The sequence below is a fragment of the Caretta caretta genome, chromosome 1 (assembly GCF_965140235.1).
Source record: "Caretta caretta isolate rCarCar2 chromosome 1, rCarCar1.hap1, whole genome shotgun sequence".
NCBI lineage: Eukaryota > Metazoa > Chordata > Testudines > Cheloniidae > Caretta > Caretta caretta.
Genome location: NC_134206.1, coordinates 271,911,178 through 271,928,278, shown reverse-complemented (window position 1 = coordinate 271,928,278; position 17,101 = coordinate 271,911,178). Strand labels below are relative to the sequence as shown.

General features: G+C 42.5%; 1 protein-coding gene across 3 annotated transcripts in view; it reads left to right on the top strand.

The window, feature by feature from the left end:
• Window positions 1–17,101, top strand: part of NUDT4 (nudix hydrolase 4) — a 55,112-nt gene that overhangs the window by 23,523 nt on the left and 14,488 nt on the right. The gene's annotated exons all lie outside the window — the stretch shown is intronic.

Below are 17,101 nucleotides of genomic sequence, written 5' to 3'. Positions count from 1 at the left end.
ATATTTAGGTATTGTAAGCAAATGTTTAATCTGGGCTTCAATTAAATTAATTTACATTTTAAATCACACTCTTATTCCAGGTTTAATTATTGCTTTTTTATAGCGTAAAACTAGCCTTAAAGGATGGCTTCATCTGCTGATAAAAGCAAGTAACAATCTTTAAGATCCCTTGACACCTTGAGTTTTCTATTGTAGTTTGCGTTTAGAGGAAAGAAACTTTGTATGTCCTTGTACAGATATCTATATAATGAGGCATCTGAGTATACTTAAAAAGGAATGCAAAACCTCTTAAACAGCACTTTAAAAAAAATCTGGGTTAAGGAAGAGGCCTTGGCAAGCCACTCCAGTAATTAAGGGTTTCACTTAAAGGATGAAGCCCTTGATTAATAAAGTATGGAGGATGGAAATAAAACAGTCTGTGATTGCAAAAGGGAAGGGTCTCCAAAAGTAGTGAAGGATTGGCCAGCTGAAAGGACCAGGCCCTGTCTCTCAGCAAACTTAAATAAGAGTACCTGAAACAAAGTGAGTCTTGGCATTGTAGAAGATTGAATATAAGGATAGAGATCTATAATTATATTAATCTCTATTAGCTGTAAGCACCTGACTCCTCCCCATCTTCTCCTCCTCCCCCCCCCCCCCCCCACACATGACCTTCTGCAGAAATTTAACATATTGGTAGTCCCATGTCTGAGAGAACTTTCATAGGGGGATTAATTTAGACTAGGAAACTCACTCCAGCAATTCTTAAATACATGGAAAATAATGAAACACAAGTGGTGGAGGGATACATAAGTACCTACAAAAACTTTTCCTAAAAAGTGTTCTGCAGTATGTATGATATCTACTGACTGCAGTTCTTCATTATTTGCAGCAATTGTGTTCCCTGCAGGAGAAACTCATTGGATTTTACTTTATATGAGCGTGCAAGAATAGTGTCATATCAGAAAGTAATTTACTGCTTGGTTATTCAGTGTCTTTGGAATATAAATCTGGCAAAGCTTGGATGCCATCTTAATTTCAGCTCACAAAATCAAACTTCAAAGCTTGTAACTGTGTTATAAAATATACAGGAGTTCGCTTCACTAAACTAGATAACTACAGCATGTGTTTTGCTCCACCTAGAGGAAGCAGGAGGTAAGACGGTTAGCATTGTTGCCTGACACTGCAATATATGTATAAATCAGCTGATGGCTTATGACTCCTAGGCCTGAAAGATTACAGGCTAAAACTGAATTTATCTTCCAATTTAGATGCATGTTAAAAGCTACCAATATTTGGGAATGCATAAAATCTGATAAAGCAATGTCTTTCCTGCATCAGGTATTTCAAAGCCGTGACTTGACAGTCCTATCCTGCATAGGAGTAACAAGCTAACACTGTTTGGCTCCCAAAACCTGAATAAAGGCTCTAACTTGCTATTGCAACTGTAGAAACAAAATTCTGTTCACATGCAGGAATAACTATTTTTTAAATAGTTTACAGCACAGCTGTTTTTTTACAACCAAGACTTTGCCACCAATATGCATATGGTGGCAAAAAGAAAACTATATATTGGGCAGCAGTAAAGTGGCTGAAGGGTTGTGATTCAACTGATGGATTAGAGTAGGAGTTCACACTCCAGAAGTGTAGTTCTTACCTTGCCTCCTAGGACAAAGCATAAACTACTTTGATCCTCCCTAACATTTAAATCTTACCTTCATATGCTTGAAACAAAGTGTGGGGGGTGGCAATTTAAGGCAAAGGTCATGTAAACAAAATCAAGTTCTCATATTCCAGGGCATGAAAATATGTGCTTATTTTCATACTTCAAGCAATGCTGTGACTTGGACAAGCAAAGAACTATTTATTCTACAAGGAAAACCACAAACAATTCATCTTAATTCTCACCTTTTCTGTTGTAACTAGTAGACAGCTTCCAACAAAAACTACACTTCTCTTTAGGCAAACTAGAAGAGCCCTGGAGATGGACTATAACAAAAAAAAAAATCAGGTGGTTTCTGACTGCTTATCCTACTTAATCCAGTCCTGGTTAGTTGCTCAAATAGAAGCTCTCTTAAGAGTGGGTTTTACTAGAACCTTCTAGTGTATATTCCTGGCCTTTCCTCAAAATTAGAACGAGGAAATGCTCTTTAATTCAGTTCTTCAAAGAAGCTACCTATAGCTACTTAACACAACCTATTAAACCACTATTTGCATAGTAGCTTGACACTTGTTGTTCAGTGGAAATCAAGAAATCAAATAGAATGCCACCTAATGTTTATCTTGAGAGAAACCTGTTCACTTATCTTCAGGAGCATATTGTCCGTTTAGGATTTAATAGAAGCTTACCCAATAAGCATAAAGGTATTCAATATTGATCAGTCCAACTTGTAGTATTGCTTATGCAGAACATCCTTAACTGAAGCCTGGTGCTGGATGCCAGTAATATATTACAAAGTATCACTGACTGAGCCCTTTAGATGAATCATTTCCCCTTTCTCTTAATGTTGAAGAGTTGCCATAAAATTGTCCTAAGTAACATGTCAACAGCTTTTGTGCTGACATGCTTGTTCCCAGCTCTGATTTATCTTGGTTGATCCAGAAAAGAAAGCCAAAACGAATTAATGAGTTTGAGTTGGGTATCAGTCTGTTGGCTCACTAACTAGTTGACTGGTCTCAGTTTCTTCAGCAGTTGATGTATATAGATCAGGTAACCTTGTCAGGAGGGAATTTATGATCTTTCATAGCAGAGATGCTCAAGCCTTCTCTACTCAAGGTTTGCTGGCATAGTTATGTCTGGTGGGGAGAGGGAGGGGTGTATCAAACCCCTAATGAAAGTCCTAGTATAAAAGCAGCATATCAGCAAAAAGGTCATTTGGCTGAGTCTATTTTGTTTAGGGGAAGGTGAACTGGTGTAAGTGACACCAGCAAACCCTTCCTACTGTAGACAAGGCCTTAAGCTTATTTGAAAATCCCAGCCTGAAGTCTCCTCTTCTGAAGCATCTTATAATTTAGTAAGTGTCTGAGTATTTGGAAAGAGCCTTTTGAATAAGGTTTTGTAACCTATATTGGACTCCTTTCGGTTTTACATGAAATCCTGAAATTCATACTAAAATATACTTCTAAGCTGTTTTTCATTAAATAGTTCTCTAGGATTCTTGTATAGCTTGGATTTGGGAATAACTGAATGAACAAACCACGATCTTGCAAGTAAAATTATAGATTTGAACAGCTCACGTATTAGCTAAAGGAACACTTAAATACTTGGTGTTGCTCACCATTCATACTGAAATATCAAGGAGATCATGACAAACACTGCTTTTAGTCATGAAATATTTGCTATGAACTAAAATTTAAAAAAAGTAGAGGCACAAATTAATGACTAAATATTTATGCATGAAAAAGTTCAAGTGATTGTCCACACAGACTACACTGTGGTTGTGCATGCACCCTCATACGTGCAAAATCAGATTTTGAATAGTGTCCATTGGGACCATGCAGGAGCTTTTGCAGCCACCGTAGCTGACAGTATAGTTAGACCTTTTTGTTATCTATGAACTGTTAATTATTAGAATAAGTTAGTTTAGACCCATTTGTAAAGTTTTTATTGTAGTTAGTGAGGTTCAAGGTATAGATGGGTTTTCTTACCACCTCCACCTTCTGTGCAAGGGCTCGACTCCCTGCATATAGGTATAAATGGGCAAAAGCAAGTCTACAGGATTTAAAATAGGCACTGCTGTATTGCGAGGTGCATAACAATGACACACTTGAGGTGCCTCATGCTTGGGAGGGGGACATGTGCTGAGCACTGTTCAGTGTGCAGAACTTCAGAGCACACCCTGAGGGCAAGAAAAGTCAGATGGAAACTTAAACGTTCACGCAAGCATCTGATTCCAGTAAGCAACTGAAGAGGCCACCTTCCTATCTCTCTCATTTGTCCAGTGAGTCATGATGTCACCCCAAATTTGAGGCACATTCAGAAACCTTGCTCCTATGCTCTGATTTTCCCCAGGAGACGGGAGGTAAAGAGCACCCCTCCAAGGATCAGGGAAGGACCTAGTTTTCGCTACGCAGCCCCTCCTAAAGCTCCCATGTGTCAGGGCTTCAAGGCTGAGTCTTGCCTAAGCTCCAAGGCAAAATTTGTACAAAAGATGGTAGCTTTCCACAACAAGCACCACACTGCTACTGGTACCATTCAGGTGGCTGACCCTACACTAGCTCTGGGTGGTGGTGTGCTGATGAATGCAGTGCTGTGGAAAACTTTGGCATTGACCACTCAAGAGCTGGCAGTGTGTTTGGTACCAACAGTCTTATCTGCACTGACAGTTCTACACACCAGCAGACTTAGCTGTAGGAACAGTACCAGAGTCTCCAATCCTGGACAGACTTAGAGGCAATCAGTAGATAGACAGGTCCCTCATGACTGATCAGAACCAGCCATAGATCTGACTGAGAACAAGACACCTGAATGGGATGCCCCGCTTATGGAGGAGGATTTTGCTGCCTTTGCCTCCCAGGGAGCACAGCAGACAATCGTCATTGAAATATGACCCATCTCCACTGAGGATAGCACAGTGGGACATGGCTACACAATGGAGGAAGGAATCCTATCATTTTTCAGAGTTCAGAAGAGCACCATCAAGCTGGTCTACACGTCCCCACTCCCACAGTGCTCCTATCAACATTGGCTCTATTGGGGCCCCTTGAAATGTCAAACCATATGTCATAAAGTAGGCTTCCAAAATAAACAGATAAGTACTCTGATATTTGGGTATCTTTTATGAATACCCTTAAGTACACTCACCTGCAAGAAAAGTATACCTATCTAATTTCTTCGAAATATTAATATTTCGTAGACATGCCTGGTCTATTAAGTGAAATCTCTACCTATACACATTTAAGTGATTTTATTAAATTGACATGTTATGCTTGAGAGGTCATCTAGTCCAGTCCCCTGCACTCAAGGCAGGACTAGGTATTATCTAGACCATCCCTGACAGGTATTTGTCCAAGCTGCTCTTAAAAATTCCCGATGATGGAGATTCCACAACCTCCCTAGGCAATTTATTCCAGTGTTTAACCACTCTGACAGTTAAGTTTTTCCTAATGTCCAACCTAAACTGCCCTTGCTCCAATTTAAGCCCATTGCTTCTTGTCCTATCCTCAGAGGTTAAGAACAACAATTTTTCTCCCTCCTCCTTGTAACAACCTTTTATGTACTTGAAAGCTTATCCTGTCCCCTCTGTCTTCTCTGCTCTAGACTAAACAAACCCAATTTTTTTCAATCTTCCTTCATAAGTCATGTTTTCTAGACCTTTAATCATTTTTGTTGCTCTTCTTTGGACTTTCTCCAACTTGTCCACATCTTTCCTAAAATGTGGCGCCCAGAACTGCACACACTACTCCAGTTGAGGCCTAATCAGAGTAGAGGGGAAGAATTACTTCCCATGTCTTGCTTGCAATACTCCTGCTAATACATCCCAGAATGTTTGCTTTTTTTGCAAAAGTATTACACTCGTAACTCCTATTTAGCTTGTGATCCACTGTGACCCCCAGATCCCTTTCCACAGCACTCCTTCCTAGGCAGTCATTTCCCATATGGTAACACCTTGTCAAATAGAAGGATCTGATGATTATTCTGTATAATGTTTCTTTAAAACAAAAGCTATAATGAGGTTTCTTTAAGGACTGACCCATGTCTTTCAACCAGTTGGATTCCCCTGTTCGGTAGGATCTCTGTCACACTAGCTGGCTTAATGGGTCCTCCCTTTGAGCCCATGGCTACCTCTCCATGAAGACTACCTTCCTAATGCGCCGTTGGCCAGAAGAATAGGAAATCCGGGCTCTTATGTGGAAGGCTCCTTCTTAAACAAGTAAAGGTTGCTGTGAGGTAGTATCTGAAATTCCTGCCTATGAATGTATCAGACTTTCATATTCATCCTGTTCTTCTGCCAGTTTCTCTTCCCAAACAGTGTTCTTCACTGAAAGCTGCTTGTGCTGATGTAGTTAGAGCATTGTCCTTTTGCCAACCTAGGATCTTGCCAAAGCTATTTGTCACATTCGCAGAAGATGAGGACAAACTCCTAGCCGTGCAGATGCTGTCGAAATGGGTTTTGGACTGCACAAGTGCCTGCTGTCTAAGAAATTCCCTTGGACACATTAAGTCTGATTCGACTCAAGCCCAGGTGACTACTGCTGCCACCTTGAACAATGTCCTTGACTGAAATTTATAGGGCATCAACTTGGAGTTCACTCCACTCCAAGCTTCTACCACCCTACGTCCATACCTTGGTGCAGGCCTCTGGATCAGATGCAAGCTTCAGAAGGGTGGTCCTCCAATCTATAGGTAGGACTCTTACCCACCTCCAGGAACAGGATACTGTGAGGACAATCACTCAAAAGAACAAGTTATTTACCTTACAGTAACTCTTATTCTTTAAGATGTGTTGACCATACAAATTCCATGACCCATCCTCTTTCCCTGCTAACTTGGGATTCTTCATTGGCAAAAGAACTGAGGTGTTGAGGCTTCCCCACCCCTTATACCCTCAGCACTGGGGGTCATGAGGGTATCCAGGGCCCAAGCACTGCTCCAAGACATTGCTATTCAAAAGAATCCATTCTTGTGTGCACATGGTACATGAGTCTGTGTGGACAACTCAGAACCATGGTAACTGTAAGGTAAACAACCATTCTTTTCTAACCTTTGGGTAAGTGAGTTTTGTAAATACCCTTAAACTTCAAATCTAGGCACATTCTCCCAAAGACTTCCTTTGTTTACTAAACATTCCAGGAGTAAACACTAAACTATTCTAAAACTTAAAATTCTATTAAGATTGTCTTGAGTAAGAACTTTTAATGAGTTTAAAATCTCTCTCCTTGTTAAGAGATGGGGAGGAGGGGAAAACTTCTATTTCTACCACAGAATAGTGTCGGATATAAAATTGAATCATTTCACTCCTGTCTTTAAACTGGCATTTTGATCAAAACAAGCTCTTTAAGAAACATAAGTGACTTATTTTTGTGAGAACTTGACTGTCATGGGTGCCACAATAGTTTTAAGGGACAGGGTTCTGATATTAAAAAAAAGTCAGTGGCATTGGGACGAACAATATAACTTGCGGAACACATTTACAAAGCTTTATGCTAGCTAATGGATAAGCATTCCGTAATGAGCAAATCTGGTGACACAGCTGACCCTTTTAAGATCAGCATAGGGCTTCCTTCACCCTAAAAGTGCTGCCCAGCCACCTTGATCTTCTGCTAGTGGTTGGATATTCTAGTCCCCACTACTATGTTTTGCAGCAGCATCTGCAGAGGGAACTTTTTTTAACAATTTTAACAGGGCTCCCTTAAGTACTCCCTTAAGTCCAGGTACTTCTTTGTAAAGTTCTGGCCACTTATAAAAGCAGCTGGAAACATCTGCTCCTTTGAAACTAGCCATCTCTGAAGACAACCACTTGGGAATCACTAAACTAAGAAACTTCAAATTCCTGATATCAACTCAGTTCAAAAGTTTGAAATTTATGTCTACAATATATTTAATTCTTGGACATAATTTCAAATTAAGATTTTTATAATGCCGCCTCTAATTGAAACTGAATCACTTTTTGAAGGGATTTTCTTTCATAAGGGCCATTTTGTAGAAAACCTCTAGTAAAAGAAGCCAGACAAACCAGAATGCTGACTGCCTGGGTGTTGGGAGACTTTCTTGTTCACAACTTAAATCTAAAAGCAAACTAAGTTCTTAAATGTGATTCAGTAATTATTTGAGATTTTGAAATATGAAAACAGGACAAGTAATTTATGTAGATGTTGCAATAATACATCCTGTGTACACAGTATTCAGGCAACAGCTCTTAGTCCCTGAAACCCAATGTCATAGAATCATAGAATATAAGGGTTGGAAGGGACCCCAGAAGGTCATCTAGTCCAACCCCCTGCTCAAAGCAGGACCAATTCCCAGTTAAATCATCCCAGCCAGGGCTTTGTCAAGCCTGACCTTAAAAACCTCTAAGGAAGGAGATTCTACCACCTCCCTAGGTAACGCATTCCAGTGTTTCACCACCCTCTTAGTGAAAAAGTTTTTCCTAATATCCAATCTAAACCTCCCCCACTGCAGCTTGAGACCATTACTCCTCGTTCTGTCATCTGCTACCATTGAGAACAGTCTAGAGCCATCCTCTTTGGAACCCCCTTTCAGGTAGTTGAAAGCAGCTATCAAATCCCCCCTCATTCTTCTCTTCTGCAGGCTAAACAATCCCAGCTCCCTCAGCCTCTCCTCATAACTCATGTGTTCCAGACCCCTAATCATTTTTGTTGCCCTTCGCTGGACTCTCTCCAATTTATCCACATCCTTCTTGAAGTGTGGGGCCCAAAACTGGACACAGTACTCCAGATGAGGCCTCACCAATGTTGAATAGAGGGGAACGATCACGTCCCTCGATCTGCTCGCTATGCCCCTACTTATACATCCCAAAATGCCATTGGCCTTCTTGGCAACAAGGGCACACTGCTGACTCATATCCAGCTTCTCGTCCACTGTCACCCCTAGGTCCTTTTCCGCAGAACTGCTGCCTAGCCATTCGGTCCCTAGTCTGTAGCTGTGCATTGGGTTCTTCCGTCCTAAGTGCAGGACCCTGCACTTATCCTTATTGAACCTCATCAGATTTCTTTTGGCCCAATCCTCCAATTTGTCTAGGTCCTTCTGTATCCTATCCCTCCCCTCCAGCGTATCTACCACTCCTCCCAGTTTAGTATCATCCGCAAATTTGCCGAGAGTGCAATCCACACCATCCTCCAGATCATTTATGAAGATATTGAACAAAACCGGCCCCAGGACCGACCCTTGGGGCACTCCACTTGATACCGGCTGCCAACTAGACATGGAGCCATTGATCACTACCCGTTGAGCCCGACAATCTAGCCAGCTTTCTACCCACCTTGTAGTGCATTCATCCAGCCCATACTTCCTTAACTTGCTGACAAGAATACTGTGGGAGACCGTGTCAAAAGCTTTGCTAAAGTCAAGAAACAATACATCCACTGCTTTCCCTTCATCCACAGAACCAGTAATCTAATCATAGAAGGCGATTAGATTAGTCAGGCATGACCTTCCCTTGGTGAATCCATGCTGGCTGTTCCTGATCACTTTCCTCTCATGCAAGTGCTTCAGGATTGATTCTTTGAGGACCTGCTCCATGATTTTTCCAGGGACTGAAGTGAGGCTGACTGGCCTGTAGTTCCCAGGTTCATCCTCCTTCCCTTTTTTAAAGATTGGCACTACATTACTAGTCACGACTAGTAAGATGAAAGCTAGCCTGCTTGACAGCATGTCAGGGGCGTCTTACCTAATATCTCAAAACTGAAAGCATGTGGATTGCCTTTCTGTATAATTTAATCTAATTCTTTGTAAAGAATTCAAATTTTCACAAATAGAAGTGGCTTAAATGGGCAAAAAGCAGGAAACTCTAAACTGCCAACTCTAAACTGCCCTATGTTTAGTGATATGTTTCCATTTTAGGAGACTTTTATATACTTACACACTACAATATTTAAGCAGAAAATCTTAGACTAGGACAACTGTCAATTTAAGAAATCAGGTATACTTAATAACATAGGGAGTAAAACTTAGGAAACATTAAGTTGCTATTGTGTAGTAGCAGTTTTCAAAACAGCGGCACCACCTGTCAGAGGCAAAAGCACAGACCATACTGTCCCTACGAAGATTGTCATCAGCACGGAAATCCTCTGTACAAAAACTTTTAAACAACCCTTGTCAGACTGTCCATGTTGAGTAAGGTTGCTAGTTGCCTCAGTACAGACAAATCAACCCTGACAAACTGATCACCACGGCACTGCAGGAGTTTCATTTTTCCAGGGACCTGGTGGTATGAGATCCCAGTAGTCCCCTCTACTTGGTACCAGTACCAAGAGCATCTCAAATCCCAGAATCAACAGCAGCACCAAGGCATTCACTTCTACTCTCCTGATCGGCTCCATGAATATCCAGCAGATCCTCAGATAGGATGTCCTCCTGGTTACTTTCTCTGTATTCTCACCATGGTTCCGCTGTCTACCAGTTGGGGACTTCCCAGATATACCCTCGCTCTGAGCCTCCACTCCTGTGGTATAACCAGCCAAGGGTTCCACCACCCCAGGGGCCATATTGGGATCCGTGGGCAGTCTACAGGCACCATACTTCCTATATCTATTGTCAACAACTCTGAGTCTGAGACACTGTCTTTTCTGAGGCTCTAAATACAGAGCCTCAGAACCTTGATGAAACTTTTGAGAACAGGAGACCAGACTAGCAGAGGAGGCCACACTGCAAACAAATCTCATCCTAATCCCCAGACGTGGTGATGCCCCCTCAACTGTCCATAGCAAACTATTTCAGACTCTTTCAGGATTTCACAAAGAGGGTGACAGACACTGCAGATCCCTCTCCCGGAGGTGAAGGACACCTGCCATAAGTTGTTGGACATACTGCACCATCCTTGAGGATTACCCTCCCAGTTAACTTGGTGCTTTTGGGTCCAGCTGAGGTAAGATGGCAAACACCAGCCTCAGTCACACCAACGTGAAAATGGGCCGACTAAAAACTACATACATGCCCATGGATACAGAATTATTTTTTTCACACGCTTCATGTAATTTCATCATTGTGCATGCAGTGAATTCCCATGGCCACCAACATCACACAAAATACCCCACATAATATAGGGACTGGAAAAGACTTTACTACTTTGAAAGGCAGGCATACTTCTCAATAACCTTGTGCTTCAGAATCACAAATTACCAGGCCTTGGTGGCAAAATGTGACCACATGAATTATGCCAAAATTAATGCTTTTATTGACCACCTGCCAGGAGCACAATGAGAACAGTTTTAGGCCATCATTCATAAAGGGCAGTTAGTGGAGAGAACAGCACTCCAGACTGCACTAGATGCTGCAGATACAGCGGCCCGCTATGCATCACACCTTTCAGAGCTGCCAAAGAAGGTATAGACAACATTTGAGGGCTCCAAATTGTTTGCAGATAAGAGTGACGCATCACTCCATCCTCTCAAAGACTCCAGGGCCACACTGAAATACTTGAGGGTCTACACACTGGGACAGAAAAGAAAATTTAGTCCTCAGTCTTCTGACAAATTATGGCTGCCCCAGTACCTGCTGCAGCACTACTGTGAGCCACAACAAAAGAAGTCTACAGTGAGAGGTGAAAACAGTCAGCCTCTCAATCCTCAATATCTCAGCCTTTCACCTCAAAATACCAATTTTGGTGCTCTGATCAAGGCCCTGAGAGACCACTCCCTAAAACAGCTGCAGCTCTCAAACTATTTGCATCCCTTTGGATGCTGCCTTGCTCTGTTCCTCCACACTGGGAAAACTACTGACTGATGGGTCTTGGAGACTATCTCCAATGGATTCTCTGTCCATTTCACCTCCTCCTCTCCCCATCCCTCTTCAGGGACCCCTCTCCAGAGTGACTGTTAAGATGAGAAATAGGTTACTTGCTATGCCTGGGAGCCATAGAACCCATTCCGGTACACCTCCAAGGCAACTGCTTTTATTCCCAATGTATCCTAATTTCCCAAGAAAAGAGATTGAAGACCAATACTAGACCTCATAGCACTGAACAAATATGTGAAGGCACAAAAATTCATGATGGTCATGCTAGCCGCAAGAGATTTTTTTTTTTTTAATTTCTAAAACAAGGAGACTTTGGTTCTTGCTGTCTACCTCCAGGATTCCTATTTCCACATACCCATTTAACCATTCAAAAGACTATTCCTGAGGTTTACCCTAGGTCAGGACCATTACCAGTACAGAGTACTTTCTTTTGGCCTTTCATCAGCTTCCAGAGTATCTTCGAAGGTCCTCTCCATAGTAGCAGCTCATCTACACACCTGGGAATGGTGATTTACCCATACTTAGGCAGCTGTCTCCTCAGAACCCTCTCCTTTGAAGATGCCCTACAGGGAACTAAAGATGTATTCACAAAGTTGGGTCTACAAATCAGTGACCAAAAATCAACCTTAACTTCAGTACAATGCTTGGAGTTTATCGAGGCCAATCTCTCCCCAACACAGATTTCACAGCCTGGCCACTCTGAGACAGTTCAGGCCAGCCCACAAATGTCAGACATTGCCTTCAGCTTCTTGGGCATGTGGTGGCAGACATGTTTGTAATATCTCATGCCAGACTACACATGAGGTGCCTACAGACATGACTCAATCTGTCCTACAGACCAGACACACCTCTGTCGACACCCTCCAGGGTCACGCTCCCTGGAGTGGTGGAAAGACCCAACAAATGTCTGTACAGGAGTCTTATTCACGCACTCTTTCCCCCCCCCCTTCCCCCAACACACACACACTCTGCTTCTGACTAAGGACACATTCCTAAGAGGCTGGGGAGCACATCTGAACAATCTCAAGACTCAGGGCAAGTGGTCTCCCGTGGAGGCGACTCTCCATATTATCCTACTCGAATTCAGTGGTCAAATGTGTGTGCTCACTTTCTCCACTGATCAGGGACACGCACACAAAAAACCATGACAGACAACAGCGTGCATGTACTCAAACCACCAAGGGGATGCCAAGTCATCCCCATTGTGCACAGAAATGCTAAAGCTATGGAATTGGTGCATTTGCCACAATGTTTTGATGTCAGTGGCTTACCTACTGGGAGTACAGAATACAACAGCAGACAGTCTGTTGCAAGTTCTCACATGACCACAAGTGGGAAATGAACACAACAGTACTCCACAGCATATTCTATCAATGGAGGACCCCAACGATGCTTATTCACTCATTATCTGAACAGGAAATGCCCACTCTATTGCTCCATAGCTGGACTGCGAAAACATTTTTGTTAAGAGACTGTCTCCCATGGGACAAGGGCCTCCTATACTCCTTTCCCCATTCCCTCTGCTGCAGAAGGTCCTGATAAAAATAAAAAGAGAAAAAGCAAACATTATACTAATTGCTTCTACCTGGTTGAGACAGATATGGTACCTGTACCTGTCACAGCTTGTGATGTGTCCATCAATCCTTCAACCCACTCAACTCCTCTCACAGGACAAACTCTCCATCCAACCTGCAGATACTCTGGCTCAAGTCTTGACTCCTTCATGATTCCAACACAGAGCTACTGCTCTGAGGAGGTACAGGAAATGCTACTAAACAGTAGAAAATTAGCTACCCACCTCACTTAACTGCAAAAGTGGGCAAGGTTTCAGGTTGGTGTGATTCCGAACAAATCACTGACATCTTCCGTCCTCCCCGTGATGTTGGACTGCATACTAGATCTCAAGAGGACAGAGCTATCTGTTTGCTCAAAGTAAACCTTGCAGTCATAATGGCTTTCCATCAACAGATAGGGGAGACTCTGTTTTCACTCACCCAGCTACAAATAGATTCCTCAAGATTTTTCCAAACCAGACACCCCGTTCCAACATGGGATCTAAATCTAGTTTTAAAAAGCCTAACTAGACTGCCCTTTGAACCTGTGGCCACCTGCTTGATTACCTACCTGTCCATGGAGATGGCATTCCTAAGGGCTATCACCTCAGCAAGGAGAATAGGGGAGATTGCGGCACTAATGGCACACCCCACCCCTCCTTCATGGTATTCTTTAAAGACTAGGTCACTCTTTGACCATATTCAAAGTTCATCCCCAAGATGTCCTCATCTTTTCACATAAACCAACTCATTCACCTCCCCACCTTTTACCCAAAGCCTCACCATGACAACAGGGAGGCTATACTAGATACACTCAACATTAGGAGGACCGTGGCCTTTTATTTTGAGGGCGAGGGCCTTTAGGAAATCACCAAAGCTCTTCCTCTTCATTGCAGAAAGGTCAAAAGGCTCTGCAATGTCAGCTCAGAAATTCTCCAAATCAGTCTTGAACTGTATTAACCATTGCTGTCATACTTGCGATAGGTTATCTCCATCTGGAATCCAGGCACATTCCATGAGATCAGTTTCCACATACATCCCTTCCTCAGGAATATTCCTATCTCATAAATTTGCAAGGCAGCAACTTGGGCATCTGCTCATATATCTGCAGAACACTATGCGATTGCTGGAGACTCTGCTTCCAATGCTATCTTCGACTCCACAGTGGGGTCATTCATAAAAGACTCGACTCTGAAGCTGCAACCTCCCATCAGAGATACTGCTTGGGAGTCACCTACAGTGGAGCACCCATAGGGACTCTGCTCCAAGAAGAGGAAGTTATTCATCTTGTACCGCAACAAAGGCTCTTTGAGATTTGTCCCTATGGGTGCTCCAAAACCTACCCTCCTCCCCTCTACTTCAGATTTCTCAATGGAGACTTTGCAGCAGAGAGGGAACTAAGGGTGGTCTACCCATACAGCGCTACTTAGCCTCAACACAAGGGAGGGAGAGCATATGTGTGGGCCAAACAGACACTGCTACCACCAAAGATCTCCAATCAGAAGTGCAGGGATTCAGACACACCTAAAGTGGAGCAACCATAGGGACACAATCTCAAAGAACCATCATTATTATGCAAGGTGAGTAACTTTCTTCTTCTCAGGCTCAAAAACTGAGTACTAAGTCTCCTTTCCTGTCTTATGGTGGAGCCAAAACCTTTTATCTTCAAGTCCTGGTAGTCTGACACACTGTGTGTCTCTGTTCTCTTCTTCTCTCTCCTCCACCCACCACCCCACTCCTGGGAAAGAATATTCTAGATTGCTGCTTAGTGTCAGTCCTCAGGACCTGCTGGCCTTAGAGCTTTAAATAGACTTGCTCCAAGAAGCAGACGCCAAAGATGGCATTGGAGTCAGGAAGGGATGACCTGCAAGCTGATGTTGCTCCAGTTTGAGACAGGAAAAACAGAAGCTATCTACTTTCTCTGAATAATTTGTTTTATATACTTTTGTCACATCCCTTCTTACTCATTTCCTAAGGTAAATAATCCTATTTTTCCCCCTTCACTTCATACTGCTTCTTGGAATCCCTCTATTTCTGCAATATTTTTGAGATGAGGTGACCAATACTGCAGGAGTTGCACCATGTGTGTATATATAAGGCATTATAAATTCTTACACTCAATCCTATTCCTTATGAATCCTAACACCTTTTTTTTACACTGCACCTAGAACCGAAGTCTTCATTGAGCTGTCTACAGTGACACTTAGGTTCCTTTCCTGTGTTAATTTAGAACCTTCTAAAGAGTATGAGCACTTCAGTTTTTCCCCCTCCAGCGTGCATTATCTTGCATTTATCAATAGTGAATTTAAATGGTCCTCCTGTTGCCCATTTGCCCAGTTTGCTTAGATCTCTCTGAAGTTCCTCTATCCTTCCTGGTCCTGACTAATCTAAACTGAGTCATCTGCAAACTTTGCTACCACACAACTTGCTTGAATTTCCAGTTCATATAAATATATTGAACACTAGACCTAGTATGGAACCTGGAGGCACCCTGCTTGTTGTTAACCCTTTATTGGTGAAAACTGATCATTTAATTCTACTGTCTTGTTTTCTAGCGAAATCTTTTACCAATGCCTCAGGACTTGCACAAAAGGCTACTAAAAATCAGAACCTTTTTGGAAGTCTACATTTGTTAACCAGTTCCCCCATATCCATTACTTTACTGACATGATCAAAATTCTAAGATTGGTGAGACATGATTTTCCTTTGTAGAAACCATACTGATTAGATCGGGTGCATCATGACCTCCTAGGTGTTGGACTAATTAAAAATAGGAAAAATCCTATTTGCCAGGAACAGGTATAAGACTTACTGATCTGTAATTCCCTGGATCACCTCTAAAGCCTTTTTCCAGACTTTCCAATATAAAATGCAGCTCTCCTATAATATAGACTAAGTCATTTGCAGACTCAACCCTGAGTTGCTGGAAGATTTGACTAATACTGCTAAATGATTAAACTAATATGTTATTTTAAAACTTACTACTCTAAGCCAGCAGTTCTCAACCTGCAGCCTAATTAGCACACAGCTGCAGCCCACTTGTTTGCTAAAGGCCGTGGCCGCGCAGGTCCAGGTTACCAGCTGTCCAGTGCCGCAGGGTCCAGGCTGCCCAGCCAGGCAGGGCGGGTCAGGGTCACTGGCCAGCCCCTCATAGTGGGGCTACCACTGAGCCCCACATAATCTGGTTCAGTGTTGGGGCTGCCGTTGGGCCCCCTGCCCAGGGTTTCCCTCCTGGCCCCGCTTTGTGGAGGGATCTCTGGGTGGGAGGTGCATGGGGGGGGTAGAGAGGAGGAGTCTGTGGTTTTCAACCTGTGGCCCAGGTAACATGCACCCCACAATCATAAATAGGTTGAGAACCACTGCTCTAAGCAATTGAATACTTCCTACCGATTTTAACTGGTTTTGTAGAAAAGTCCCTGTGGCTTTTGAGGTAGGGAGGAGCCATACTGGTATATTTGTACTGAAGTGCGCTAAGCAACTCTGCCAGACTTCTGGAACCCAATTTAACATGGTCTGTCAGATTAGGGTGCTTTAGAATCGGGACAAAGTTGAAAAACAAGCAAGCAGAACAAATCAATTTACTTAGAGCTTTTCTGGGCCAGATGAAACATAACCTAACTATATACTAAAAAAGTTGTCAGTAGGGTAGCTTCTGGAATGACACAATTTTCTCAGTTCACTGAACCATTCTTGTTTTCTTTTTTCTGACTTTCTCAAATGACACCCACTGCCTATCATTTTTGTCTTGGTACAGTTAGAGAAGAGAATCAACAGGTTTCCTTTATTTGCCTTAACTCTAGCCACACTCTCCATTAACTTTACTTCCAGTAAGCTGTCATTTTTACAACAGAATAGCTGGTTCTTTCAGGCTTTGGATTCTAGGAGCGGCAAGACAAGAACTTCTGGAGAGAATAAAAAATGAATACTTCTGATTTTGTACAATAAAGTTTAGAATTGACATGCTAAAAAGGGTATGGTTAAAAATACACGTCTGTGTTTCAGGCAATTTACTAAATTGCCAAGTTTTACTTATACACTAGGAGAGTAGACTGGTCAAACAAGAATTTCTGGGCCGCTGCACCTCAGCAGAACAACCAGAGAAATTCCATCTGAAGTTACAATAGACACAGGGACCTCCAATGAATTACATAAG